This window comes from Chiloscyllium plagiosum, unplaced genomic scaffold (assembly GCF_037043375.1).
Source record: "Chiloscyllium plagiosum isolate Xiang-an unplaced genomic scaffold, Cpla_swu_hap1 HiC_scaffold_11, whole genome shotgun sequence".
Lineage (NCBI taxonomy): Eukaryota > Metazoa > Chordata > Chondrichthyes > Orectolobiformes > Hemiscylliidae > Chiloscyllium > Chiloscyllium plagiosum.
This window is the reverse complement of record NW_028270149.1, coordinates 28,387,725-28,415,600: the sequence shown is the minus strand read 5'-3', so window position 1 is coordinate 28,415,600 and position 27,876 is coordinate 28,387,725. Positions and strand designations below refer to the sequence as shown.

Sequence of the window (27,876 nt, the reverse complement as noted above, 5' to 3'; positions counted from 1 at the left end):
GCTGACCATTCCCCTTTCAGTCTACAGGTCATTTCTAAAAAAGTGTGATCACTTTGGCCTGAAGTCTCATCTGTTTACATATATATGAAAAGCCTCCAAAACTCTTCACATCTCTGTACCAAACCAGACTGTCAGAGCCTGGCCCGGGTTATTACCCCTCTGATAAAAATCAAAGACAGAGTCTCCTTGAGCCAAGGAACAGCTTTTAGAAAAAAAGGATAGCTTTGTGATACCTCCTCCCTTAAAAAAAAATGAACCAAAGGATGGCTTCATTTTGTAATCTTCCAGAAACCTGGTTAGTCGTCTAAAGCACACACATACACTATACTAACTATAAACACGCAAATATGCAAGTTCAGGCCACGGTACACGCACCATCAAACGCCTCCATCTCTCATTCGAGTCTCAATAAAGCATTGGCAATCATGTTTTCGTGACCTGCCACATGCACAATTGTCAAATTGAATGGCTGCAACAACAGTCTGGCCATTTTTGTCCTTCAAGTTTTCCACAAATGCCAATGGGTTGTGATCAGTGTATACGATTGTCTCAGATACATTGCTGGTAATATAAACACTGAAATGTTGTTACACCAACACCAAGCTTAAAGTCTCTTTTGCCACCGCTGAATATTTCTGTTGATGAACATTCAACTTCCTGGAAAAATACCCAATGGGTCTTTCTATTCCTTCATCATCCTCCTGCAGGAGCATCACACCGACAGTCACATCACTGGCATCGATAGCCACCTTGAAAGACTTTGTGTAATCTGGTGTGGCTAATACTCGGGTAGTGGTTAACACAGTTTTTAGGCTGTCAGATGCCTTTGACAGTCCACTGAAACTTCTTGCCCTTTTTTAACAATTCAGTGATTGGAGCAGCCATACTGCTAAAGTTTGGCACAACCATTTGGTAAAATCCATTCAATCTCAGGAACCGTAGTGCTGCTTTTTTCACCAACGGTGTGGGAAATTCCCAAATTACATCCCGTGGGGCCATTGGTCCATGTCCAATAACATGGTCTAGGAAGGTGACTTGGGCTTTGGCAAATTCACTTCGAGTTAGGTTTACCACCAAGTCTACCTTCCGAAGTCGATAGAACAAGTCCGGAAAATGCCGTAAGTGTTCCTTCCACAAGTGACTAAAAATCACCAGGTCATCAATATCACCACATAGTTGGGTAATCCAGCAATGACCTTATTAGTCAGTCCCTGAATTGTGGCTGCAGCATTTTTCACACCAAATGACATGATTTTGAACCGATATAGTCCATTTGGCATTACAAAAGCCAAAATTGCCTTTGCTCTCTCTGTCAGAGGTACTTGCCACTTAGCCTCTGAGCAAGTCCAACTTAGAAATATAAGTCGCTTGTCCCACTTTTTCAACACAGTCCTCCAACCGTAGAATTGGATATGCATTAGTCTTTGTAACAGCGCTGACTTCGCGAAAGTCCACACATAATTATTGTGTACCATCTGGCTTTGGCACCATGACTATGGGTGAGCTCCAGTCACTGTAACTCACTTCGATTATGCCATCTTGGAGCAAGCGTTCTATCTCCTTCTGAACCTGTGCCAACTTTAGAGGGTTATGCTTAATTGGAACAGCATCTCCTATATCTACATCATGCACAATTAGGTTAGTACTTCCCAGTTTATTTCCTCATATCTCCCCATGTGAAAGTAATAACTCTTTCAGGTCTTTCAATTTTCTTGTGGAAGGTAATTCAATAACTTATCCCAATTTTTGACAACTTCCTCATTGTCCAATTTGATTTGAGGAATGTCCAATTCAGAATCCTCTGAACTTGGTTCTTTCTTCAGTGCTGTAATCATTAAAACCTTCTCCTCTTGCTTTCCTTCTCTATCAAAATACCTGTTGAGCATATTCACATGACACACTGTGAGAGATTTCTTCCTGTCTGGAGTCCTTACCAAGTAGTTCACCCCACTCAATTTCCTCTCGATTTGATAAGGTCCACTAAACCTGGCTTTTAAAGGTTCACTTTTACTCGAAGTAACACCAATACCTTATCCCCAGTTGCAAAATTGAAAATTTGTGATTTCTTATCTGCTTCCTGTTTCACTGTAAGCTGTGATACTCTATGCTGTCTAGCCAAATCTCCAGCTCTATTTAATCGTTCTCTAAAATTTGACACATAGTCCAAATGGGTGGTCTCTGAATTCTTACTTATTAATTCCTCCTTAATCTATTTTAACGCTCCTCTTACTTCCTTCCAAAAATTAATTCAAATGGTTGATTCATTTGGTGCATCTCTAATCACAAAAAGTACAAACCAAACTCCCTTATCCCAATCATCTAGATAATCCTGACCATAAGCCCTCAACATTGTCTTTAGTGTTTGATGCCTAGCACTAGCACTCCCTGCGATTCTGGATGGTATGCAGTAGGTTTGAATTGCTTTACTCCCAAGTTATCTATAACCTCCTTGAATAGCTTGGATGTGAAGTTTGATCCTTGATCTGACTGGATCTCTATTGGCAGTCCGTATCTAGTAAAACTTTAAGTAATTCTTCTTCAACCTTTTTAGCTGTGATGTTGTGTAATGAGATTGTCTCTGGAAATCTAGTCAACACATCCATTATTGTTAATAAATACTTATTCCCACTTTTGTTCAAGGTAGGGGACTTGCGCAATCAATCAAGACTCTTGTGAAAGGTTCCTCAAATGCTGGAATAGGTATTTGAAGGTGCAGGTTTTATTACTGTCTATGGTTTTCCGATTAGCTGACATGTATGGCACGTCTAGCAAAATTCAACTACATCTTTGTGTAATCCAGGCCAGTAAAAATGTCTTTGTATTTTAGCCTGTATTTTCCTCCCCCTAAATGACCTACAAATAGTAGCTCATATGCCACTCATAGTATCTCCTTTCTATACCCTACTGGCAAAACAATTTGATGAATCTCTGTCCACTTCTCATCTGCTTAAATGCATGATGGTCTCCATTTCCTCATTAAGACATCATTTGTTAAGTAACAACACACAAGGATGCATTCACTTTCATTTTCTGTAAATACCTTTTGATATAACTGTTTTAAATTCTCATCTTTCTGCTGTAATTTAATCAGCTTAGCAGAGCCAAAGATACTTACATGTTTACCTATTTGCTCCTTCACTGCTCCACTTATCTGATTGAAGAGTGTTTCGGATAACACTATGAAAGCTTCCTTATCTGTGCCTTTTGATCTCTCCTGCTTCAACTTGTGCCTCTGTGATCTTGCGATCACACACTCAGGGAAAATTCCTGGATAAACATTCTTCATGGCTTCAGTTCCCGGTGTCTCCACTGGCTTTTCAACTAGATTAGGCAGCCCACCTACCAGTGGGCCAGCTGTATAATTTGCAAGGACAAATTGAATTCCTGGAGCTGAAAGTTTGTCCAGTACTCCTACCACAAATTCTCCACATTTTTCTGGACTGTCGAGCCTCACTTTACATAATTGAGCACTTTTTGTCTCACCATGAATTCCTGTTACCAGTACCTTTTCTGGCAATAATCCCTAATCCTTCAGCATTACAGACTGAGAGGATCCTGTATCCCTTAATATTGTAACCTCCTTACTACCACTCCTGACCTATGTGAATATACTTTACCCTTGCATGTATATTTTTAAGCAGACATGGCTCGTCCCCTTAATCAACCTCTGAACATCTTGTACACTCTGAAGCAGTTGTCTAACTTCCCTTGTGCTTTTTGTTACTAATCTAAACTTCCAGGCTTGTCTCGTTTTCCTACATCTGGCATTCTCCTCGCTCACCAACACTGTGATTTTGTGTCCCATTTTATTACAATGAAAACACTGGAGCTTTTTAACTTCTTTGACCCCTTCAAGGGTTCCTTTTTTACCCTGTGGTAAGTTCTCCTTATAATCGTCAGTGAGATCTACCTTTCCCTTTCCACATAAGGATTTCTCTTTTCCTCAATTCTATCCCTCATGGACTGAAATTGATTCTGGAAGCCAAACTGTGTTTCATGGACCAGCGCATAACCATCAGCCCCTTCAGCTGCTAACCTTGCTGTTTTAACTCTCTTCTCTTCCACATGAGTTCACACTACTTTCTCGCTAAGGTTACCTTCAGCCTTTATCTCCAGCCTTTTAAGCTGACTTTCCTTCTTAAGTGTCAGTTTTTGACATTCAAAAGCTCTTTCTTTTTCTTTCTCTACTCTCTCTTTTTCTCTCTGTTCTGCTGCTTTTTCCCTCTCTTCTGCTTTTAATTGTAACTCAAACTGTTTTATTTCTGCTGCCCTTTCATTATCTCTTGCCTCTAACTCAAGCTGCTTCATTTGCAGTTGAATTCTTGCCATCTCCATAGATTCTGATGATTTCTCCTGCAAGTTTAAATGCTGAGCTATTGCTGTAATTATCTCTCCTTTCCTCACAGAAGCAGGCAGTTCCAATTCCAGCTTTTCTGCTAATTCCTGCAGCTTGGTCTTATTCACTTTTTACAAACCTTCCAAAGTCACCACATCCACTTCCAGAAAACTACTGGCGACTGAAAAGGCCATTACCCCAAGCTTTGTCTCCCCAACCAAACCAACACCCGAAATAAAGACACTAACACCTATCACTCGCTGTTTAAAATCCCACAAAGAGCCCCCAGCCTGTTATGGACTAGGCCAGACCAAATCAAAGCATTCTTAAGCAGACAACCCAAATCATAACTTTGCAATTTGTTTCGGTAAGTGTACAGTGAAAATTACTCAAAGTCAGCGAGGTTGACAATCAAGTTTAAAACAGACAAAAACGTTATTCACAAAATGACACAATGAAACATCAATAACAGAATAAAGAACCCCCTACACAACTCAGTCTGTTCAAACTAGACTTAAGTATGCTGTTCCGAATATACACAACAGTCCCAATAAGCAAACCCCCTTTAAAACACAGTACAAAAAAGGGTCAGATGCTTACTGGTTGAAGTTAGGAGGGCATAGAGAGAGAGTATGTTTCCATACAGTTCACTGTTGAACTCCCAACCAGGTCTGGACTGAACTAAACTGCTCAGCTAGGGAGCTGACCACTCCCCTTTCATTCTACAGGTCACTTCTAAAACATGACCACTTTGGCCTGAAGTTTCATCTGTTTACATATAAACAAAAGGCCTCTCAAAATCCTTTACATCTCTGTACCAAACCAGACTGATTGGAGCCCAGCCCGGTTTATTACCCCTCTGAAAAAAAAAAGGACAGAGTCTCCTTGAGCCAAGGGACAGCTTTTAGAAAATAAAAGGAACTAGCTTCGTGACACAATGCTGCTGAGCCAATATTCTGCTTTAGTTTTCACGGAAGAAGCCAACAAAGAGGAAATGACAAAAGTGGCAAAGGGATATCATTGCTCATAATATGGAAAGAAAGGGGAAAAAATGCAAACAAGTCAAACCTAAGTCTAAACTCTGTATGTATAACACTCATGGATACTCATATAAACTAAGGAGGAGGTAGCAGACACATAGTAGCCATACATAAAAGTTCAATTGAAAAACATGGAAGCTCAAAGAAGTTATCCAGACAGCAGGATATGTATCTTAGGTGTCTACGGGAAGTAAACGTGGAAATTTTAAAGATTCTAGTTACAACAATGTTTCGATTCTTCTGGGTCACAAATGTTATATTTTTGTTCTAAAAAGGGAAGAGTGATAAACCTGGTAACTAAAACCAGTCAGCCTGTGGGAAAAGCTCTAGTAGTCATAAGCCAAGAGAAATTAATTTTAATTTGAAAAAAATTAGTTCAAAGATTACAGTTCAAAACAAATCATCCTATCCATTGTGATTCAGCTCTTTGAAAAAATAACGGAGCTTGTTACTAAAGGTAATGCAATTGAACTTTGTATAATAATCAGAAGGGTGTTGATAGATGACACATTACAATTGGATCAATGAGAAAAACCTAAACCTGAGGAGGTACAGAAGCAGTGAAAGCATGGAAACAAAATTGACTCAGGAACAGAGACAAAAGCAGAAAATAGATGTTTTTCAAACTGGAGATTCTACAGTGCCACTGCTCAGAGACTGACACTGGAGTTTTGGCACTTTATTGATAATACGCATCAAAAAAGTGGTGGCTGACACTTCTTTCTATTATCCAGAAGCTGTGCCCTCCCTCTACTGTTCCCAAATATTCTCATTTGTAGACGTATGTTGTGCTTTACGCAAAGCCATGCCAGCAATTGGCCAGACTGTTTGGGCATGTTGATATAAGAACAATAAGCGTCTGGTTACATTACAGATACAAGATATAGTACAACACTTAGACAATACTAGAAAAAAGATTATACTAAAATAGACCTATGAGTCTGAATTATAAAAAGTCAGCTTTACCATTAGTTAACTGAATCAACTTGTGTTAAAGTGTTAAAGACTTTAATTATCTCTCTAGAGTCAAATCCTTACATCCAGTTGTAATTGCCTTTAAACAGATAGTGCCTAAACTGTCAAAAAATATCCAGCATTTTCGATTTTATGTTTGTTTTCCAAAATCTGCGGTATTATACATCTATTGTAATTGAAATCCCACATCAAACTATTCATTTTAGATATATGGGCTGAATTTTCATCTGTTGGGATATGCCCTTTCAAGGTAAGTTAGTTCATCTATGACCAGCTTTGTGTATTTGTTCACATGAATTACATGATGCTTCCAATGGAGAAGGTACCATTATACAGTGAAAGATGTTACAAAATGTCTTCTCAGTCTTGCTGTCCTCTTATGTACTGAGATTTGAATAGTTCTTGCTGATTTTGAAAAAGAAATGGCTTCAACACTTGGGGAAAAAAAAGGCTAGACATCTGTTTCTTACATTGATGGATCTGTACTTGACTTTGAACTTAACACAAGCATGTTCTGTTCTTTCCTCTCCAGAGAATAGTCCATTGTTTGGGCAACTGTGAACATTACTGGTGTTTGGCTGGCTTTCAGCACCAGCTGGTTTCAGCACAGGGAATATTCTGAGGATGAATGACAGTGTCAAGGAGATGTAATAAAAGTTTGTCCCTTTGATGTAACCTTTGGTTTGTTCAAATAAGTTAATAGTTAATATAAGTTATATTAATGTAAAATATTTTCCACTGATGCTTCATGGGATGATTGGCTATACAGGACACATGGGAGCACAGAGGTGCCCTGGAAGATTTTGGGGGTGGGGTGCATGAAGGAAACATGGAATGGCATTGCTGACCAATGGTGTTTAAATGGGTTCATAGAGGTTGCACAAGCATTCTTAGAAGGCATGAGCAGATATGGGGTGAGGAAATTGATGCGTGAGGTTGCAGGGGCCTTTTAACACACTTGGAAGCTGGGAGACTTAGTTAAAAAACTGAGGAGGGCCTTCTAACCTGCCTATATCTGCACTCACAGTCCTCAAGTAGTCCATCACATCTTGAAACTCTGAAATCATGCACGCATTGGGTGTGCAGATTACAAGGTGCAAGGTCAGCTCTTCCCCAAGGCCGAAAGGGGGATTCAGCTCATGGTTAATATTTGCTAAAAATACAATTACACTTTTTCAGTGCACATCTCAGAACTGATACCTCACAAATACATCCTTTACTTGAATTGTGGTATAGCATGAGTAAATACTGTAAACCTGTTAGCTTAGAAAAATGCAGGATCTTCTGCTGTTTTGACAATCCAAGTTGGTCACCTAGTTTGCATTGAATCTGTGGTGACAATACCATACAGTACAGTAAGTACCAATTTAAATGACTAAATAAACAGCAGTGCACACAAGTCAATGAATGATGGCATACAGTATGTCTAGCCCAAAGCTAGCAGCATTAATGCAGCAGAAACAGCTCCAGAAAGGTGAGGTTCCATTCTGATTGTCAGTGCAAACTCTGTATGCTTTTAAACTCTAATGACATTTCTAGAGTGCACTTCTTTTTGTGTTGTTTGGTTTAAACTTGTCTTCGGATGTCCTGTTTACTAATAACTCTACCATTTGCAGTAAAAAAATATTAATTACAGAGGTAAACAAATTGCATTTCTACAGCACATTTTACAGCAACAGGATATCCCTAATGCACTATGTAGCCAATGAGGTGCAGTCACAGTTGTAAAGTAAAACACAATGCAGCAATTTTTCACACAGCAAGTTCCCACAAACAGAAATGTGATAATGACCAGATAGGTCTGTTCTTTCAATGCTGATTTTAATAGTATAAACATTGTGCCAGGACACCAGGGACAATTCCTTTTTTATTCAAAATAGTGGGATCTAATACTTCCACCCAAGGGGCTAGATAAAAAAATGTGGTGCTGGAAAAGCACAGCTGGTCAGGCAGAATCCAAGGAGCAGGAGAGTCGCCATTTCGAGAATAAGCTCTTCATCAGGAATGTCAGCATCTGCAGTCCTCACTTTCTCCAAGGGTCTAGAAAGGGCCTTGATTTAATTTCCCACCCAAAAAAAAATCTCTGACAGTTCAACATTAACTCTGTATTGACAGCTGGGATTGAGAACAATATACCTGTAAATAGATGTTATTAACCCTATGTAAAAACACAAGAGAACCAAATTAAAGAACTCTGTCCCTTCAGTCTTCCAGACAGTAGATTACTTGTCAAAGACAGGAGATATCTTTTTGCTCAAACTATTTCTCAGCACATTTATTATTGAAAATTTATTATTTATGTATAATTAAACCCGTGGAAATGAATTATTTCACTGCACATAATAAAACCAGGCTTAAAGTAGAAAACAGCACAATTGAAAAAAATAAGCCTTTACAGAAAAAGAGCCACGATACAAAACCTGAAAAAAAAATTTCAAAAACTTGCAATTTTACAGCATCCTTCATGACATTCCAAAATCTTTCAAAGTAGTGCAAAGAAACCAAAAATGGAAAAGTCGGCATGTGTAATTAACTGGATAACTCTTCCAAACAGTCAGCACAGGCATGGTAGCGAAATGGCCTCATTCTCACGTGCATCACCCAATGATCCCACACTACTGTTCAGTCAAATAACTGAATTTATTTTCCCCATAGTACAGTTTGACCCCCAACATTGACCAAACAAAAGTGAAATTCAACAAAGGCATGGCACCCATGTTGGAGAGTTAACACCAAAATAGATAAGAATGGACAGAAAAAAGATTCGGAAAGTTACGTACATTTTGGTTTGGGTCTCTGGCTCCATAGCAATTTGACATTTGACTGGAAGAACATACTTATCTGTGTTGGATAATATTGCACCATCTGCCGACCGAAGGTCTGAGAAGAGTAGCAGTGGTTAATTTGCCAGCTAAGTTATTCTTTGTGGTCCCAGGCAGAAACCTCCTCCTCCTCTCTCTCTATCTTAATGGTTGTGCAGCCACAAACTACCAACTTTCAGGCTGTTTAAACTTGAGTAGTCAGCCAATGGCAAGTACAGGTACTAAACTTTCTGAATCAGCCTGTAAAAAAATGGGCCATATTCTTTCCTGGATCATAATTGAGTACATTGTATTAGATCCATATGCATTTCTTATGAGTTATGAGCTAAAGTGTTGTCCATACACAACTGGTTCTAGAGGTAAGATTATTGTACTAAATAAGTTAACCATGCAACTAATGTATTGTACTATAAGAGAATTGAATGGATTCATCTAATGGTGGAAAACCCAAGCACAGTTGGGTAGAACAAAGGAATCACTGCTGCTTTCTACACAACTATACAACCCAGTTTCTGCGGAAGTCAAGAACTTTAATCTTCTTTACCTGAATTAAACACACCTATGGGCAATATTTGGTGCAGGCAATAAGGGTCCAGGGTGTCTCTATGACTGGAGAACCATCCTGTGTCACCTCCTTTGGAGAAAGCACACAAGAAAGTGCCTCTCAAAAAACATATAGTCAGTGGTGGGCCTTTCTCAGAATCAGAGATTCTTGTGCATATTTGACCACACCCTCCCTACCCCCATTCAAGAACTACTGCTCAGAGACTGGCAGCTGCCAAGTGCTCATAAGTGTCAGGGGGATCTGTGGCAAATGCCAGTAATGCACCCAGAAAAAGGGCTAGGTTCAAAGAGGGACCCAACCCACACGTGAGTTTCAAAGGGATGATATCAATAGGAGGGGTCACCAATAAGGGGAGAGGAGAAGTGCCAGTCAAAAACAAGGGCAGGAGGTGCCCCACAGCAAGTTCAGCAATCAGACACTGGAATGCCTTTGAATAAGGAACACCCAACTGTAAAAGCTCTTCAGGAAATGATTTTCCTACATGACAACAGACCACACCTACACAGTGCCTTTTAATTTGGTATCAGTTGCCTGCTGAATCGGCAGCTAGGTAGGTACGATGCGGAGACTTTCCAGCTCAAAGTTAAATCAAGGCACAAGTTCCCCGGCCATCACCCATCCCCACACCCCCAAAACCCATCCTCTGTTGTCCTCAAAATCTGCCTCAAGGGAGTATAGTAAAAGGCATCCTATTCCTTTAACAGGTGGTGTCTGGAACAACAAAACCAGAATGCTTGCGCAACAGTATGGTGAACAAATTGACCATCACATGCAAACAAATTTCATGTTTTATATGCCGCACAGTTCTGAGCACACTTAGCAGCACTGGAACAGAAAACATAGCCATAAATCTTGGTCCCTTTAATGGTTGCTGATCTGTTCTTGCTTACCTAAAAAGTTTGAACGGTATCAGAAGTAATGAGACACCGCAAATATGAACATCATTCCCAAAGAATGTGTAGACTCTCCTATGAATAACAGTGTGGCAGTGAGGAGGAAAAGGCTGATCTGCTGGGACAGGGCTTAACACAGAAATATTACAGAGTTTTTGGTTTTGCCACTTGGAGCAGAGAAAAGTTGTAAATCTGTTTGTGCTGTTTCTCCCTCCAAATATTGCCTGACTTGTGAGTATTTCCTCCATTTTCTCTCTTATTTCTGATTGCCATATCTGCAGTGTTTTGCTTTCAACTGACTGCATACAGTTACAACAGAAATCTAGGTAGTTTTTGTAACCAAGTGAAATGCTGTTAATCACAAATTTTAAAATTAATAGCAGTCCAGTTCAAGTCATGCTTTAAGTAAGCATTTGAGAACATCATAATGAATATTAAATTCAAAGTTATTGGGCATAACAACAAATGGTAAATTTTTTGTAATATCTAAACCAAACTCAACTTTACCACAACTGATAAACAATTTTGCACGTCACAAGTACAGCATTAGACTCAGGCATGGCCCTTAAAATTGGAGTTGAATTTTATCAGAAATCAGCAAAGTGTCATACAGTCATACAGATGCACAGCACCGAAACAGACCTTTCGTTCCAACTCATCCTTGCTGATCAGATATCCTAAATTAATCTAGTCCCATTTGCCAGCTTATATCCCTCTAAGCCCTTCTTATTCATATACCTATCCAGATGCCTTTTAAATGTTGTAATTGTACCAGCCTCCACAACCACCTCTGACAGCTCATTCCATGCACACCAACCACTGCTTGAAAAAGTTACCTCTTAGGTCCATTTTAAATCTTTCCCCTCTCACTTTAAAACCCATGCTTTCTAGTTTTGGACTCCCCTAGCCTGGGGAAAAGACTTTGAGTATTCACCCTATCCATGCCCCTCATGATTTTATAAACTTCTATAAGATCACCGCTCAGCCTCCAACATTCCAGGGAAAATACCCCCTGCCTATCCCAACTCCTACATTCAATGCACTGACCAATAAAGGCAAGTATACCAAATGCCTTCTTCAACTGACTTGCTGGAATTTGCTGTCATGAGAATGGTCAGGCAGGTTGTGGTAATATGTGAAATCACAAGCAGAAAGTTCAGAAGATTCAGAATCTTTCATGAAGATTATTAAAACTTTCAATCTATTGCCCTTGAGGAAGTTAGAATCAATGGCATCTATAACCAAACATTGTATTTTTTCTAAGATTTGTACTCTTGCTGTATAAAAGATAAATGCTAGACTTACTGTAGACTTGTCTCTACAAAGAGGAGTAAGGCTTCAACTGTCCATGGTCACCCATCCTATTCAATATCTTCATCGAAGAGATGTTAACTTCCCTGCTGAGACAGCCGATCAGCTGCAAAAAGCAATTCCAAGTCATTAATCTGGAATCGACATTTAAACTGTATCCTTTATGATGGACTTGAAAGGGTCTGTTGTAAGAATTTTTGACAGTATTGCAGAGTTCAGTTTTACAGACGATATTATGTACTCAGACTATCCCATGAATTTATTGTACCCCTAGTCACCATTTTCAACAATGGCTAATCACGGCAGTATGGTGCCTTCACATTGGAGAGAAAAGACACAAAAGCTACTCGAGCATACAGGATCATCTATCTCAATTATTTACTTTAAAAACTGCAGAATATTGAGCATTATGTAATTAGGTTTAAAGTGGTTATAAAAAGGGACAAAGACAAATCAAAGTTAAACATATTCAGTTGTCAGTTTCAATGGTCTGAGAAGAGATAAAGCATAAGATTGACTTGGAAACTGACAAATAAGCAATAACAGGCTTCAACATTAACTATTTTCAGAAACACATATTAAATAAAATATAAATAAATATACTTGTGGTTTGGATGATTTGGGATATAAAAGGAAATCTTACGAAAGCAGAGGGTATCACTGAATTACTGAATGAGTATTTGGATTTTAGTTTGATTATGGAGATTCCACAGTATATTCTAAAGGCACAGATTCTGGATCCAGACAGTCAAGCCTCATGTCCAACAACTCTACTTTCATCAGTAGGGGAAAGAGGCCAGGACTTGACTCACTCACAGCGGAAATCTGAACTTAACAAATCCTATTTCACCTGATCCCATATTAGAATTATAGATAGAGCTATGCAGCATGGAAACAGACCCTCAGGCCAACTCTTCATTGCCAACCAGCTATCCTAAATTAATCTAGTCCCATTTGCCAGCATTTGGCCCATATCCCTCTAAACCCTTGCTATTCATATAACCATCCAGATGCCTTTTAAATGTTGTAATTGTCCCAGCCTCCCCCACTTCCTCTAGTAGCTCATTTCATACAAGGACCACCTTTTGTGTGAAAAAGTTGTCCCTTAGGTCCCTTTTAAATCCTTTCCCTTTCACCTTAAACCTACGTCCTCTAGTTTTGGACTTCCCACCCTGGGGAAAAGACCTTACGAATCTTTCTTATAGATGTAAATGCATGCAAAGGTCACATAAGGTTTTTGGAACTTTGATACTTTTGAATTATCTAAATTTTTGCACTTTTACTTTTGAGAGCTAAAAGGAGCTCTCTGCATAGGAGAGCTAAAAAAAACTATGCTTGCAGTTTCAATAGCTTTTTGTTGATTCATCATTTACCTGACAGCTCCAAGGTATTAAAGGATTAGTTGTTAATGTGGGGCTATGAACACAAATACCTATTTTTATAGAGGATGAATTACTTGAGGTGATTTAACATACTGAAGTCTTTAATAGACACTGTAACTTTGTTTTATTTCACCTGAGCATGGCTTCTAAGGTCTGCCCATGGTGGATACTGCCCGAGTTGACATGAGACAAAAGCTGGTGAATGGGAAACATAGGTTAGCATAAAGTTGGCATTGGGGTTATTTGGTGCCATGCTATAGAGTGACAAGTCAGGTGATATGATTTGGCATCAAGTTATGAGGTGCCATGGAACTGAATAGAGTGCATTAGATAATATTGAGGATTTGAGGGCTCAGTAGGTGTGGTGGATGGGCATGGGGGGTGAGAGCAAAGGGGTGTGAGAGGTAAGGCAAAGAGAGCTTACTATTTAATGTAACCTAGATGAAATCCTAGAGAATTGTTCTACTTTTAACCGGCCTGCTTTGACACCTGACAGCCCATAGCCGCCTCTGATCTCTGGCTAGAGGGCCCACATTCAGGGCATTTCTCATTCTCCTCCTGTCTTTCCTGTTCCCCACTTCACCAGAGACAAGTTCAGGAAGCTGGAAGGCATTACATTGTCTGCTGTGGGAACATAAATCCAGGCTTTCATATCTCTTTTCAGATGAAAAGTTGAGGTTAATGTATGAATAGCGTTATTGGATAAATTACCAGTAGACAGAAAGCAACTACTGAATGTGCTGGCATCATACAATGATAATAAACCATCAAATACAGGTGGGATATCTCCTCAGTTGCTGAGAGGAGGCAGGTTGGAGACAGTAGAGGCAGGCTTTGACCTAATCTTTCAAACCTCCTGGTTATATTGGATGGTGAAAGTGAATTAGTGGAGTATTACATCTGTTCAAAACATGAAAGAGAGATAAAGCTCCATCTAACATGAATGATGGAAAAAGTACCAGAAACCACTGACAACAACAAAGTTAATTCTGATTTGGAGATACCGGTGATGGACTGGGGTGTACAAAGTTAAAAATCACAACACCAGGTTATAGTCCAACAGGTTTAATTGGAAGCATTAGCTTTCGGTGCACTGCTCCTTCATCAGCTGACTGACAACCACCTGATGAAGGAGCGTCGCTCCGAAAACTAGTTCTTCCAATTAAACCTGCTGGACTATAACCTGGTGTTGTGTGATTTTTAAAGTTAATTTTGTTTGAGTTAATAAGGGACAGCCAGCATGGAATTATCAAGAGCAAATAATTTCTGACTAACCTGATAAGTTCTCAGAAATCAGAGTGGAATATTGAACGTATTTCAATGAAGATATATACCTAGATTTTCAAAACAACATTTTTAAAGAATCTCACAACAGATCCATCTGGAAAATGGGAGAAAATGGTATTGAATTGGTTCTGGTAACCCATTAAATACTTTGCTGAAATTTCAGGACAAAGAGTATTGCTGATAAAATAGAGTGCATAGTGAGTTCCCCAGGGATCATCACTAGGATCAGTATCTTTTTTGTTCTTTATAAATGACTTGGACACATGGGTTAGAAGTTTGAATGGAGATGGCTCCAACAGCACACTACCTGCAGGTACCTTGATCTGATTCCAAGGCAGAAAAGGTGTTGCTGGAAAAGCGCAGCAGGTCAGGCAGCATCCAAGGAGCAGGAGAATCGACGTTTCGGGCATGAGTCCTTCTTCAGGAATGAAGAAGGGCTCATGCCCGAAACGTCGATTCTCCTGCTCCTTGGATGCTGCCTGACCTGCTGCGCTTTTCCAGCAACACATTTTCAGCTCTGATCTCCAGCATCTGCAGTCCTCACTTTCTCCTCCTGATTCCATGGCAATCAAGCAACTAACTGCCTGACATCAGGACTCTCACTCTTCCAAGGGATGATATCCTGTCTCTGAGAGCTGACAGCCAATCAAAGAGTTTGCAGCTCCTCATTCCCAGCAGCACCAGCAGGAATGACATCCACTGCTGGGAAAGCACCCTGCCTGGAACATCATCATTTTAGATGCTGCACCATGAACAGGTAAGTGGGGTCAGGACCACTCAGGCAAATCCCAGCAAACAGTTGGAAAGACATTTTTCCCTGAATAGGACTTCTGCATCTGAGCAGGCACATGAGTTGGGAAATTTTCTGGTTTGCCACATCTGCCATTGACGAGGCTCTCCATGGGCCAAAGAGCACTAAGTCAGGAATTCTCTACCCTCAACCCTGGGCATACAATAAGGCAGCATCCAAGGAACAAGAGAATCGACGTTTCGGGCATAAGCCCTTCTTCAGGAATCAGGAAAGTGTGTCCAGCAGGCTAAGAAAAAAGGTAGTGAGGAGGGACTTGGGGGAGGGGCGTTGGAAATGCGATAGGTGGAAGGAGGTCAAGGTGAGGGTGATAGGTCGGAGTGGGGTGGGGGCAGAGAGGTCAGGAAGAAGATTGCAGGTTAGGAAGGCGGTGCTGAGTTCGAGGGATTTGACTGAGACAAGGTGGGGGGGAGGGGAAATGAGGAAACTGGAGAAATCTGAGTTCATCCCTTGTGGTTGGAGGGTTCCTAGGCGGAAGATGAGGCGCTCTTCCTCCAACCGTCGTGTTGCTATGGTCTGGCGATGGAGGAGTCCAAGGACCTGCATGTCCTTGGTGAAGTGGGAGGGGAGTTGAAGTGTTGAGCCACGGGGTGGTTGGGTTGGTTGGTGCGGGTGTCCCAGAGGTGTTCTCTGAAACGTTCCGCAAGTAGGCGGCCTGTCTCCCCAATATAGAGGAGGCCCCATCGGGTTCAGCGGATGCAATAGATGATGTGTGTGGAGGTGCAGGTGAATTTGTGACGGATATGGAAGTATCCCTTGGGGCCTTGGAGGGAAGTAAGGGGGAGGTGTGGGCGCAAGTTTTGCATTTCTTGCGGTTGCAGGGAAAGGTGCCGGGAGTGGAGGTTGGGTTGGTGGGGGGTGTGGACCTGACGAGGGAGTCACGGAGGGAGTGGTCTTTTCGGAACGCTGATAGGGGACAGGAGGGAAATATATCCCTGGTGGTGGGGTCTGTTTGGAGGTGGTGGAAATGATGGCGGATGATACGCTGTACATGGAGGTTGGTGGGGTGGTAGGTGAGGACCAGTGGGGTTCTGTCCTGGTGACGGTTGGAGGGGCAGGGCTCAAGGGCGGAGGAGCGGGAAGTGGAGGAGATGCAGTGGAGGGCATCGTTGACCACATTTGGGGGGAAATTGTGGTCTTTGAAGAAGGGGGGCCATCAACCCAGCTTTCAGCTCTGATCTCCAGCATCTGCAGTCCTCACTTTCTCCATACAATAAGGCACCCGACGGGTTTTACTGATGTTTGCCAATTCCATACTTAGGTCTATATGATATTGGTAATATACTCGAGCTGTCCTTCTCAATATTTGTCTTGTAGTGAGATTTTGCTTGATGCTGCAACTAGGGTGAATGTAATCCTGCACTTGACAGTTATGTAATGACTAACCACAATAATCATTAACCTGGGTGGTCAGATAGAGGTGGGGAAGAGGATGTGGGACGTCTTTGAGTTTAAGACAGTGCAACCTGAAAAGCCCAGCAATCACTAAAACTAGGCAAATAGAAAACAGGCAATTTTTTAAAAAGCCTTATCAAGTTTTGTTTGCCCAATATTCAGCTTATTTCATTAAGTTTTCAGTGCAACAAAGTAAATGCAACATCAAAGTGGCCAGTAGTTCTAAATGTTAATGTCTCATCCATAAAAGTAATAAAGGCTCTTTTGAGAGATGCTTCAGGCCAAAATCCATCTTGTAGTGAATACACTGAACCGCCTTGTTCTCAGCATTTGTACAGTAGTTAGGCTGAACAGCTAATACTGTGGAGGGATTAGTGGCAGCCTTTTGTCACCAGATCATGATGTCACACTGGCTACTGCTAGCAAAATAAACAAGAACAGGTTTCCGAGGATGTCAAGTAAATGAGCTTACACTGTAGTTCTTCAAACAAATGAAATTTGTTCTTCTTTTTGTGAAACATGGACCTCAAGTAAACAAACTGGAAGCATGAGTAGATCATTCAAATCACGAGCCTGCTCCACTATTTAATAATAAGATCACAAAATTGATCTTTGAATTCAATTACACTCTCCTGCCCAATCCTCATGTCTCTTGATTACCCAAAATATCTGTCAACGTCAGACTTAAATATACTCAGCAACCGAACAGCTCTCTGAGGTGACAAGTTTCAAAAATGTGTAACTCTCTGACGGAAGACATTTTTCCCTGAATGGGACTTCTGCATCTGAGCAGGCACGTGAGTTGGGAAGTTTTCTGGCGTACCATGTCTGCCTCAAAACAAATCCAGTCAAATGATGGGATTTTCAATTGAAAGGGCAAGAAAGGATGCATTTGGCCAGCTGCCTCCAACCACAGGTTGTATGGGACTGTAGGGATTACAGAAATGGCTGTTTAAAAGACTCCTCAGCACTTGAACATCATTCCAGTTGTTTTGTTAAATATTAAACCCTCCCACCTCCCACCTCCCACTTAACACCAACCCCCTCTCTACACATTAACCCATGCTCCCATACACAGCCAATGGCACCTTATAACATCCAAGCCAATCCATAGCTCCCAAATCCACACTCCATGACAACCAACCAATCTCCCCACTTATCCTCACGGGCCTTATATTCCCCAAGCCAATTTAACGCCAGTTGATTCCAACCCACTCACTCCCCTTTGCCCCTGACACCATTACTTACTCACCTAGGGCAGGGCATGGGATCTACTTCTAAGATGAAATAAAAATGTAAACATTTATACAAACCTTTAATATATTAAAACACATTTTTAAGAACACTCTCACTCATGAAACCCATTCAAATCATCTCATATGCTTAATCCATAAAAATACCTGTATTCACAACTCTGCAATAATGTCTGCTAATCCTTTGATAACCTTTTCAAGCTGTCAATAAACATGTGAAATAGGGGTTGCTGAGAATAATTATAGGTTCTGAATAGCAACCTAGTCATTAACAATTATATATATATATTAATGTTAATGTTGTTATATTAATAAACAGCTACTGTAATTGCTAGGAAGATTTTTTAACTCTCTCCAACAAAGATAGCTTTTCTTAAAAAAATAGCTAGGGATTTAAATTACTTGACAGCTTGACAGTGCTACACACCTCAAGCACTCTTCAAGAACATGTATGTCAAGTCTAAAAATTCATAACACCCACAAAGTGGGTTACTGCCCTTGCTCCAGTGGAATTGGAGTCTGTGTGAAATCAGCTTTAAGTTAATTTGTTCCAGTTGAGTTCCGATATCCCTCACGAATGAATCGTGTCCTATCCCCATTTCTTTTCATACGGGCAAATTTGAGATCTATCAGAAATGGTTGAAGACCTTAGGGTCTTGCCTTCCATGTTTAAAGATCTGCAGCATCTCAATGATTACTGAAAACAATTCAAGACCTTATCTCAGTCTGAAACAGTTACTCGAGCAGAGAAAGCAAAACAAATAATTCATGTATAGGCCTCATCATATTATTGGGACATGCAAAATATTTCGTAAACAGGTTTTATCAATGAAGGCAATTTTTGAAGACAATAGACAATAGGAGCAGGAGTAGGCCATTCTGCCCTTCGAGCCTGCACCACCATTCAATATGATCATGGCTGATCATCCTTAATCAGTATCCTGTTCCTGCCTTATCTCCATAACCCTCGATTCCACAATCCTTGAGAGGTCTATCCAACTCTTTCTTAAATGAATCCAGAGACTGGGCCTCCACTGCCCTCTGGGGCAGAGCATTCCACAAAGCCACCACTCTCTGGGTGAAGAAGTTTCTCCTCATCTCTGTCCTAAGTAGTCTATCCCATATTTTTAAACTGTGTCCTCTGGTTCAGCACTCACCCATCAGCGGAAACATGCTTCCTGCCTCCAGAGTGTCCAATCCTTTAATAATCTTATATGTCTCAATCAGATCCCCTCTCAGTCTTCTAATCTCAAGGGTACAAAAGCCCAGTCGCTCCAGTCTTTCAGTGTAAGGTAGTCCCGCCATTCCAGGAATTGACCTCGTGAACCTACGCTGCACTCCCACAATAGCCAGAATGTCTTTCCTCAAATTTGGAGACCAGAACTGCACACAGTACTCGAGGTGTGGTCTCACCAGGGCCCTGTACAACTGCAGAAGAACCTCTTTGCTTCTATACTCAATCCCTCTTGTAATGAAGGCCAGCATGCTATTAGCCTTCTTCACTAACTGCAGTACCTGTATGCTTACCTTCATTGACTGGTGTACAAGAACACCCAGATCTCTCTGCACTGCCCCTTTACCTAAATTGATTCCATTTAGGTAGTAATCTGCCTTCCTGTTCTTGCCACCAAAGTGAATAACCATACATTTATCCACATTAAACTGCATCTGCCATGCATCTGACCACTCACCTAACCTGTCCAGGTCACCCTGTAATCTCCTAACATCCTCCTCACATTTCACCCTGCCACCCAGCTTAGTATCATCAGCAAATTTGTTAATGTTATTACTAATACCATCTTCTATATCATTAACATATATTGTAAAAAGCTGCAGTCCCAGCACTGATCCCTGTGGTACCCCACTGGTCACTGCCTGCCATTCCGCAATGGAGCCATTTATCACTATTCTTTGTTTCCTATCAGCCAACCAACTTTCAATCCAAGTTAGTACTTTGCCCCCAATACCATGCGCCCTCTCCACTGCATCTCCTCCACTTCCCGCTCCTCCGCCCTTGAACCCCGCCCCTCCAATCGCCACCAGGACAGAACCCCACTGGTCCTCACCTACCACCCCACCAACCTCCAGATACATCGTATTATCCTTCGTCATTTCCGCCACCTCCAAACAGATCCCACCACCAAGGATATATTTTCTGCCCCTCCCCTATCAGCGTTTCGGAAAGACCACTCCCTCCGCAACTCCCTCGTCAGGTCCACACCCCCCACCAACCCAACCTCCACTCCCGGCACCTTCCCCTGCAACCGCAAGAAATGCAAAACTTGCGCCCACACCTCCCCCCTCACTTCACTCTTATGCCCCAAGAGATCCTTCCATATCCGTTACAAATTCACCTGCACCTCCACACACATCACTTACTGCATCCGCTGCAGCCTCCTCTGCATTGGGGAGACAGGCCGCCTACTTGCGGAACGTTTCAGAGAACACCTCTGGGACACCCGCACCAACCAACCCAACCACCCCGTGGCTGAACACTTTAACTCCACCTCCCACTCCACCAAGGACATGCAGGTCCTTGGCCTCCTCCATCGCCAGACCATGGCAACACGACGCCTGGAGGAAGAACGCCTCATCTTCTGCCTAGGAACCCTCCAACCACAAGGGATGAATGCAGATTTCTCCAGCTTCCTCATTTCCCCTCCCTCCACCTTATCTCAGTCCCAACCCTCGGACTCAGCACCGCCTTCTTGACCTGCAATCTTCTTCCCGACCTCTCCGCCCTCACCCCCTCTCCAGCCTATCACCCTCACCTTAACCTCCTTCCACCTATCACATTCCCCCAAGTCCCTCTTCCCTACCTTTTATCTTAGACTGCTTGGCACACCTTCCTCATTCCTGAAGAAGGTCTTATGCCCAAAACGTCGATTCTCCTGCTCCTTGGATGCTGCCTGACCTGCTGCGCTTTTCCAGCAACACATTTTTCAGCTCTGATCTCCAGCATCTGCAGTCCTCACTTTCTCTTAGTTGATTTTAATACCACTGACTTAAATGTTTTCAATTTACACCACTGTTCTGAAGAGGCATGGTAAAACAGTAAATCTTTTTGAAGAAATAAGAAATCAGAGGAAGCTGGCAAAAGTTATATCCTTGTCCTTGCTGCATCAGACCCAAAAATAAGATACAACATTGTTCTTTAAGATTAGATTAGATTCCCTTCAGTGTGGAAACAGGCCCTTCAGCCCAACAAGTCCACACCGACCCGCTGAAGAGTAACCTACCCACATCCATTCCCCTACCCCGTATTTACCCTTGACTAGTGCACCTAACACTACGGGCAATTTTGCATGACCAATTCACCTAACCTGCACATCTTTCAATTGTGGGAGGAAACCGTAACACCCGGAGGAAACCCACACAGACACTGGGAGAATGTGCAAACTCCACACAGACACATCCGAGGCTGGAATTGAACCTGGGTCCCTGGCACTGTGAGGCAGTAGTGCTAACCACTGAGCCACCATGCCACCCTGCCACAATTCCCTTGTTAATTATATTTTAAAAACAACAGTGAAACACACAAAAACAAATAAAAAGAAACAATGAATTATGAGTGGAACACAGTCCTGTGAAAGTAGGGAAGTTCTCTTTACTGTTGGGTCCATGCCCCAGATTTTTTGTAGAGTCATGGAGATCTTTCAAAAAGGCAGCTGGTCAGTCAGGTGTCCTGTCTCCATTTTTGACACATCCTATTTTCACCATTTGGAGAAAAGGAGCAGGGCATGAATCATACCCTGAGCAGAACCTGGACGTAGCTGAGACATTTGAACGTTGAAATCCATCCATAATTCAAACAGATCCCATTTTCCCTGCAGCAAGGGCAGTAATTCACTGTCAGAAACTTACAACTTTTTTTTTAGACTAGTTGTAAATGTTTTCGATGGGGAAATAAGGTCTGTGGCACTGTCACAATGTTATTGAAATACTCAGCCCTTTAATTATTTACTAAAAGAATCTGATTTGTCATTGAGCAAAGTAAAATATTGCTGTAACAGGACTGGTTGCTTCTCATGGAAGCAGTCACTTTGTTTCCTGTAAAAGAATCCAACGATCTTTATAAGGTCATATAAAGAATGATTTATACGGAAAGTCCCAAAAATGTGCATAAGTCATTTCTATGCAAATTGTTGTGTGAAACCTCCTAGCATTAAAACAATATAAACCACTTCTCTAAGGCTATAATTGAAATGATCAGGTGTCACCACCTCCTTCCAATGAAACTTTGTAGAGCTTCCCTAAGTAGGAAGGCAGTTCAATCCATGAAAACTGTACAGACTTGTGACCCATACCATACTTCAATGAACAGAAGGATGTAAAATAACTCACAGTTTATTCATCAAGTTGGCTAATCTGAATTATCTATTCCCAAAGAAAAATATTAAATTTTACCCTTTGAGACAAAGTTGCTGATCCATCCAGAGAATGTAATGACATTTCCTGCCTCTATCATCCTGCCAGGCATATGTTGGAAAGATTTTTAAACTGATTCTCAACTTGCTTGACCAAGACTATCAATGCACTTTCTTTTGTCATCAAGTCCTGGAAATGAGACTTGAACACAGTGCTTCTCACTGATGGGCTGAAAAGTTAAAAGAACGTCACAGACATTAAAACTACAAACTATTGTATTTACTTTGTAGCTCCTTGAATGTGGCTTTCCCTCCCAGCCAAGTGCCTACCTATATTTCAAAATCCTATCACCCTGACCTCTTGCTTGTCAACAACACCAAGGTCACTCACAAACCGCACTCACAATATGACTATCTTGTCTGTTATCATGTCATAGCATTTGCTATCCCCTTTCATCACTCCTACCCCACTGTCCTGCTCTAAAGGTTTGTCCTCATGCAATTCCACTTCTACATGACTGAACACAGCTACTACATCTCCATCAATGGTGTCCCTTCCAACTCAAATACGGTTACTTTTGATCTGCATAAGAAATGTATTTTTGGCTCCTTCCTTCAAGTGCTACACTGATTTGTCATGTTTACTTTTCATCATCCTTGGTCATACAGCAAAACATCACAAATCCATGAATGTTGAAAACTAGCTGACAGACAGCAAAAAAGTTGTTTAACTATAAATAAAATCACTGAGCCAATGGAGATAATATTAGGAGATGTGACTGAATGTTTGTTCAAAGAGGTAGGTTTTCAAGAGGAATGTGTTTTAATGACGAGGAAGCATTTAAGACAGAGGAGCTGAAGCAGGGAACCCCACAGCATGGGCCTTACATGCCTAAAAGCATACCTAAATTCCTGAAAGGACGGTGAGGGTGGTCATGTCACAGATCTCTCAGACTCAGAGTTGCTATAGCAACATTTAGTTTTACATTCATACTATAGCCTGGAGCAAAAGACACAGCATTATTTGACATCCAACTTTATTTCCCATCATGTGGCTGACCAGAGGTTGCTCTGGCTCTTACTGCCTGCCTCTGGCAAGTATTGGAAGGGTTTACAAGATGCTGCTCAAATAACATGGCCATGCAATTTCCATGGCCAAAGACTCAGGGTGGGATTCAAACCTACACCATCTGACTCAGGCAGAGATATTACTCACTGTACCACAAGACATCCTGGAAAGAAGAGGGGGTGGTGGGGGAGATGTACATAAGATCAAAGTCCCCTGTACATCAGTATATACTTTGGAGAGTTTCATGGAAATAAAAATTGCCCAGGAGTTGATATCAACAGTACAGAAAGGATACATGGAGAGGTGATGACCTCGTGATATGATCACTAGACCATACATCCCGAGATCCAGGTCATATTCTGAAGACATTGGTTTAAAATTTGAATGCAACAAAAGAAAATCTGGAATTAAGAGTCTAATTGTTGGGGAAAAAGAAAATCTGGTTTACTAATGCCCTTGAGGAAAGGAGGTTACTGTCCTTACCTGATCTGACATAAACGTGACTGCAGACCTACAGTAATGCCATGGTTGATGTTTAACTGCATTCTGGGCTGTTAGGAATGTGTAATAAATTCTAGCCTGGCCAATAATGCCCACATCCCATAAATGAACAGAAAAGTTATCACTCTATTCTCAAAGAAAGCCTGGCTTATAGAACTGGAAAGCTTACTGGTGAAAGTTTTGCCTCTATTACTGTGTAATGATCCTGTAACTGGGGAATTCTGAGCATGAACTAGCGGATGTCAGCAGCAAATGGCTGTCCAAGCAGCCAATTGTGTTAAAGGATTTTCACAAACCACCAAGCAGGATAGAAGAATGACAAAAAGAGAATAATTTATTAAACATTTCATTAAGAAAATTAAAGGTTGCGATAGACACTTGGAAGCTAAATTAACCTTAAAACAACATGGTTAAAACTTTGGCTTAAAATAATCCACAAAATAGTAGGTTAATCACTTGACACCACTGACAAATGTAAAATTGTGTCTTTCAGAACAAGTTCTGTTATTCAACTTCTAATATTCACATTACCAATGCAAACTTAGTTATACCTGATTGAAACATGAAACAAAAAACACATTGCTGGAAAAACTCAGCAGGTTTGACAGCATCTGTGGAGAGAAATCAGATTCCTGACTGAAATAAAAAGATACACCTATTGTTCAAACGTGATTACCACCTCCAGTGGAAAGGTTGGGGAGTACGGGGTGCAGAGAGAGAAAGTGGAAAATTATTGGTGTAGCCTGTGTCAAAACCCAGAGTGATTGTGCACAATTTCAAGATTTCTGAACCAATCTATCAGCACCCAATATCCGGAAGTGATGTTGATTTCAGAAAGGAAATGACAGTAAATTGTCAGTTTCCAGTGACCTGTCCTCATCTCACAAAGTCCAGACCGTGTTTTGTTCCCACCACACAGTACCTTGGACAATTTCATAAATATCTTAGGAGATAACATTAAAAGGTGTGGTGGGAAGAACATGAGAGTTTGGTTTCAATGGGAAGGACTAAATCTGTAATCTGTGCTATCATGAAACCAAGCCTCAGGCAGATTATGTTTACAGCATCACAACCTTCAAAACTTGTAAATCAACTTATCAGACTAGGTTTTTTTTTGTTTCTTTTGGACATTGAATCCAAACTAATTTCTGGATTGGATCCAATATTGTGAAATATGGTATAACTGCAGTACTGGTCTAACTGCAAACTGATATCCTAAAAGGGATCCCCGTAACATGCAAAATTTGGAGATTCTCCTACAAGACCTACAAGCTGCGGAATGCAAAACAAAACAGTGGTCAGCTATCAGTCTGAATCCAAAATCCCATCATATTGTACTTACATGTCGGCCAACATTTTGAAGTCTATTCAAACTTTAGTTGCAATTTTAGTCACATTTCAGAACCTATTTTCACTAGCCTAAAATTTCCTCTGAGTCACCTCATCCCTGTCTTGCAAATGATTGGAGTGTAAACAGCAAACAAGTTGGCATTAAAACAAGATAGAGTCAAAGTTAGAGATGTACAGCACAGAAACAGACCCTTCGGTCCAACTCACCCAGGCCGACCAGCTATCCTAACTTAATTGCGTCCCATTTGCCAGCACTTGACACATATCCCTCCAAACCCTTTCTATTCATATACCCATCCAGATGCCTTTTAAATGCTGTAATTGTACCTACTTCCACCACTTCCTCTGGAAGCGCATTCCATACATGTACCACATTCTGTGTGTAAAAGTTGCTCCTTAGGTCCCTTTTATATCTTTCCTCTCTCACCCTGAACTTATGTCCTCTAGCGCTGGACTCCACCACTCCAGGGAAAAGACATTGTCTGTTCATCCTACCCATGCCCCTCATGATTTTATAAACCTCTGTAAGGTCACCCTTTAGCCTCCAATGCTCCAGGGAAAATAACTGAGTCACTTAAATGCAACACATGCTCAGTGGCTTGAACATGTGAAGCAAAAACATAACACAAATTAGCTAAAACTGTAGGCTTATTAAAGCTAATGAGCTAGCATTCAAGACCATTTCATGAAAAGTGAAAAAGGATTATCATACAGAATGTGGCTTACATCAGACCATCCTTTGGCCTGAATCTCGAGAGGTATTGAGTTTTTATTGAATTATAGAAGACACTACACTCCTTGCCTAGAATCTCCTTCCTCTTCATTCCTCAGTCAGGTAAAAACGATGACTGCAGATGCTGGAAACCAGATTCTGGATTAGAGGTGCTGGAAAGCACAGCAGTTCAGGCAGCATCCGAGGAGCAGTAAAATCGACATTTCAGGCAAAAGCCCTTCATCAGGAGTACAGGCAGAGTGCCTGAAGGATGGAGTGAATAAAACCCTCCTCTCATTTATCTCTCCACCCTTCAGGCAAACTGCCTGTATTCCTGATTAAGGGCTTTTGCCCGAAACGTTGATTTTACTGCTCCTCGGATGCTGCCTGAACTGCTGTGCTTTTCCAGCACTTCTAATCCAGATTCATTCCTCAATCCCCAAACCAACACTAAAAGCATAAGGGGGATTGTGCCAACAGTTGCCCTGAGACAACGAATGGTCAAATCACTCCTAACAGATGTGAGGCAGGACATCCGTCAGTACTGCGCTCCCTCACTAAGTTTAGTGAATTGGCATTTTGGACATGCCAAGTCAAAATTCAGAGCAGAACTAGTTGGTCCCAAGATTTTATCTAAACAGATTGCAAGCCAGCACGAATAAGGCTGAAACTTTTAACCATTCCAAACAACCGCATCATCGCTTTCTCTATCATCAGTGCGGAGGAACAGAGGGATCTGGGTGTGCAAGTAGATAGATCCCCCAAAGTTGCCACCAAAGTGGATAGGGTCATTAAGTAAGCATATGGTGTTTTGGCTTTCATCAACAGGGGGATTGAGTTTAAGAGCCGCGAGGTTTTGCTACAGCTCTACAAGTCCCTGGTGAAACCACACTTGGAATATTGTGTCCAGTTCTGGTCACCTACTATAGGAAAGATACAGAGGCTTTGGAGAGGGTGCAAAGAAGGTTTACCAGGATGCTGCCTGGACTGGAGGGCTTGCCTTATGAAGAAAGGTTGAATAGGCTCAGACTTTTCTCTCTGGAGAGAAGGAGGAAGAGAGGAGACCTGATCGAGGTATACAAGATAATGAGTGGAATAGATAGAGTCAATAGCCAGAGACTTTTCCCCAGGACAGGATTGACTGGTACGAGGAGTCATAGTTTGAAGATATTAGGAGGAAGGTATAAAAGAGACGTCAGAGGTAGGTTCTTTATGCAGAGAGTTGTGAATGCATGGAATGCATTGCTAGCTGTGGTGGTGGAAGCAGAGTCATTGGGGACATTAAAGTGACTGCTGGAGATGCACATGGATAGCAGTGAGTTGAGGGGTGCGTAGGTCAAGTTATTATATTTTACATTAGGATTAAACCTCGGCACAACATTGCGGCCAAAAGGCCTGTTCTGTGCTGTACTTTTCTATCCATCTTCTATCATGAAAAGAACACTTCCTTCTTTCAAGTGCATTGTCCAGGAATAAGCTGAGTTAAGAAGTGCTATTTTGTTACTATTCCCTCAATTTTAGCTATTCTATATTTTTCTTAAAAAATACAAAAATAACGCCTAGACACTGCATCTACGAACCTGCGCATTTTTGAAATGGAAACAAAAGGGGCTTTTAGCACTGAAGGGTTAAATGAGATATACTGGGACGTGTAAGTGTCTCTTTGTTTTAAATGATTCTGCTGAATATAACAGCTATTTCTGAAAGTCTGTTAGTGGTTGTGAGGCTGTGAGCCAGAGCTAGGGAGCAGGTGCAGGTTCTAGGCATCAGCAGCTGGGCTGAGAATGTGCAAAGAGCAAATGATTGGTGC

At 41.4% G+C, this 27,876-nt stretch overlaps 1 protein-coding gene across 2 annotated transcripts in view; it reads right to left on the bottom strand.

Annotated features, from left to right (window-relative positions):
• Positions 1-27,876, bottom strand: part of LOC122557344 (serine/threonine-protein kinase PAK 3) — a 244,078-nt gene that overhangs the window by 170,741 nt on the left and 45,461 nt on the right. For both annotated transcript variants that reach the window (XM_087991933.1, XM_043704954.2), the window contains exon 2: positions 11,937-12,048. The gene's annotated coding sequence lies outside the window, so the exon portion shown is untranslated. The remainder of the gene's footprint in view (positions 1-11,936; positions 12,049-27,876) is intronic.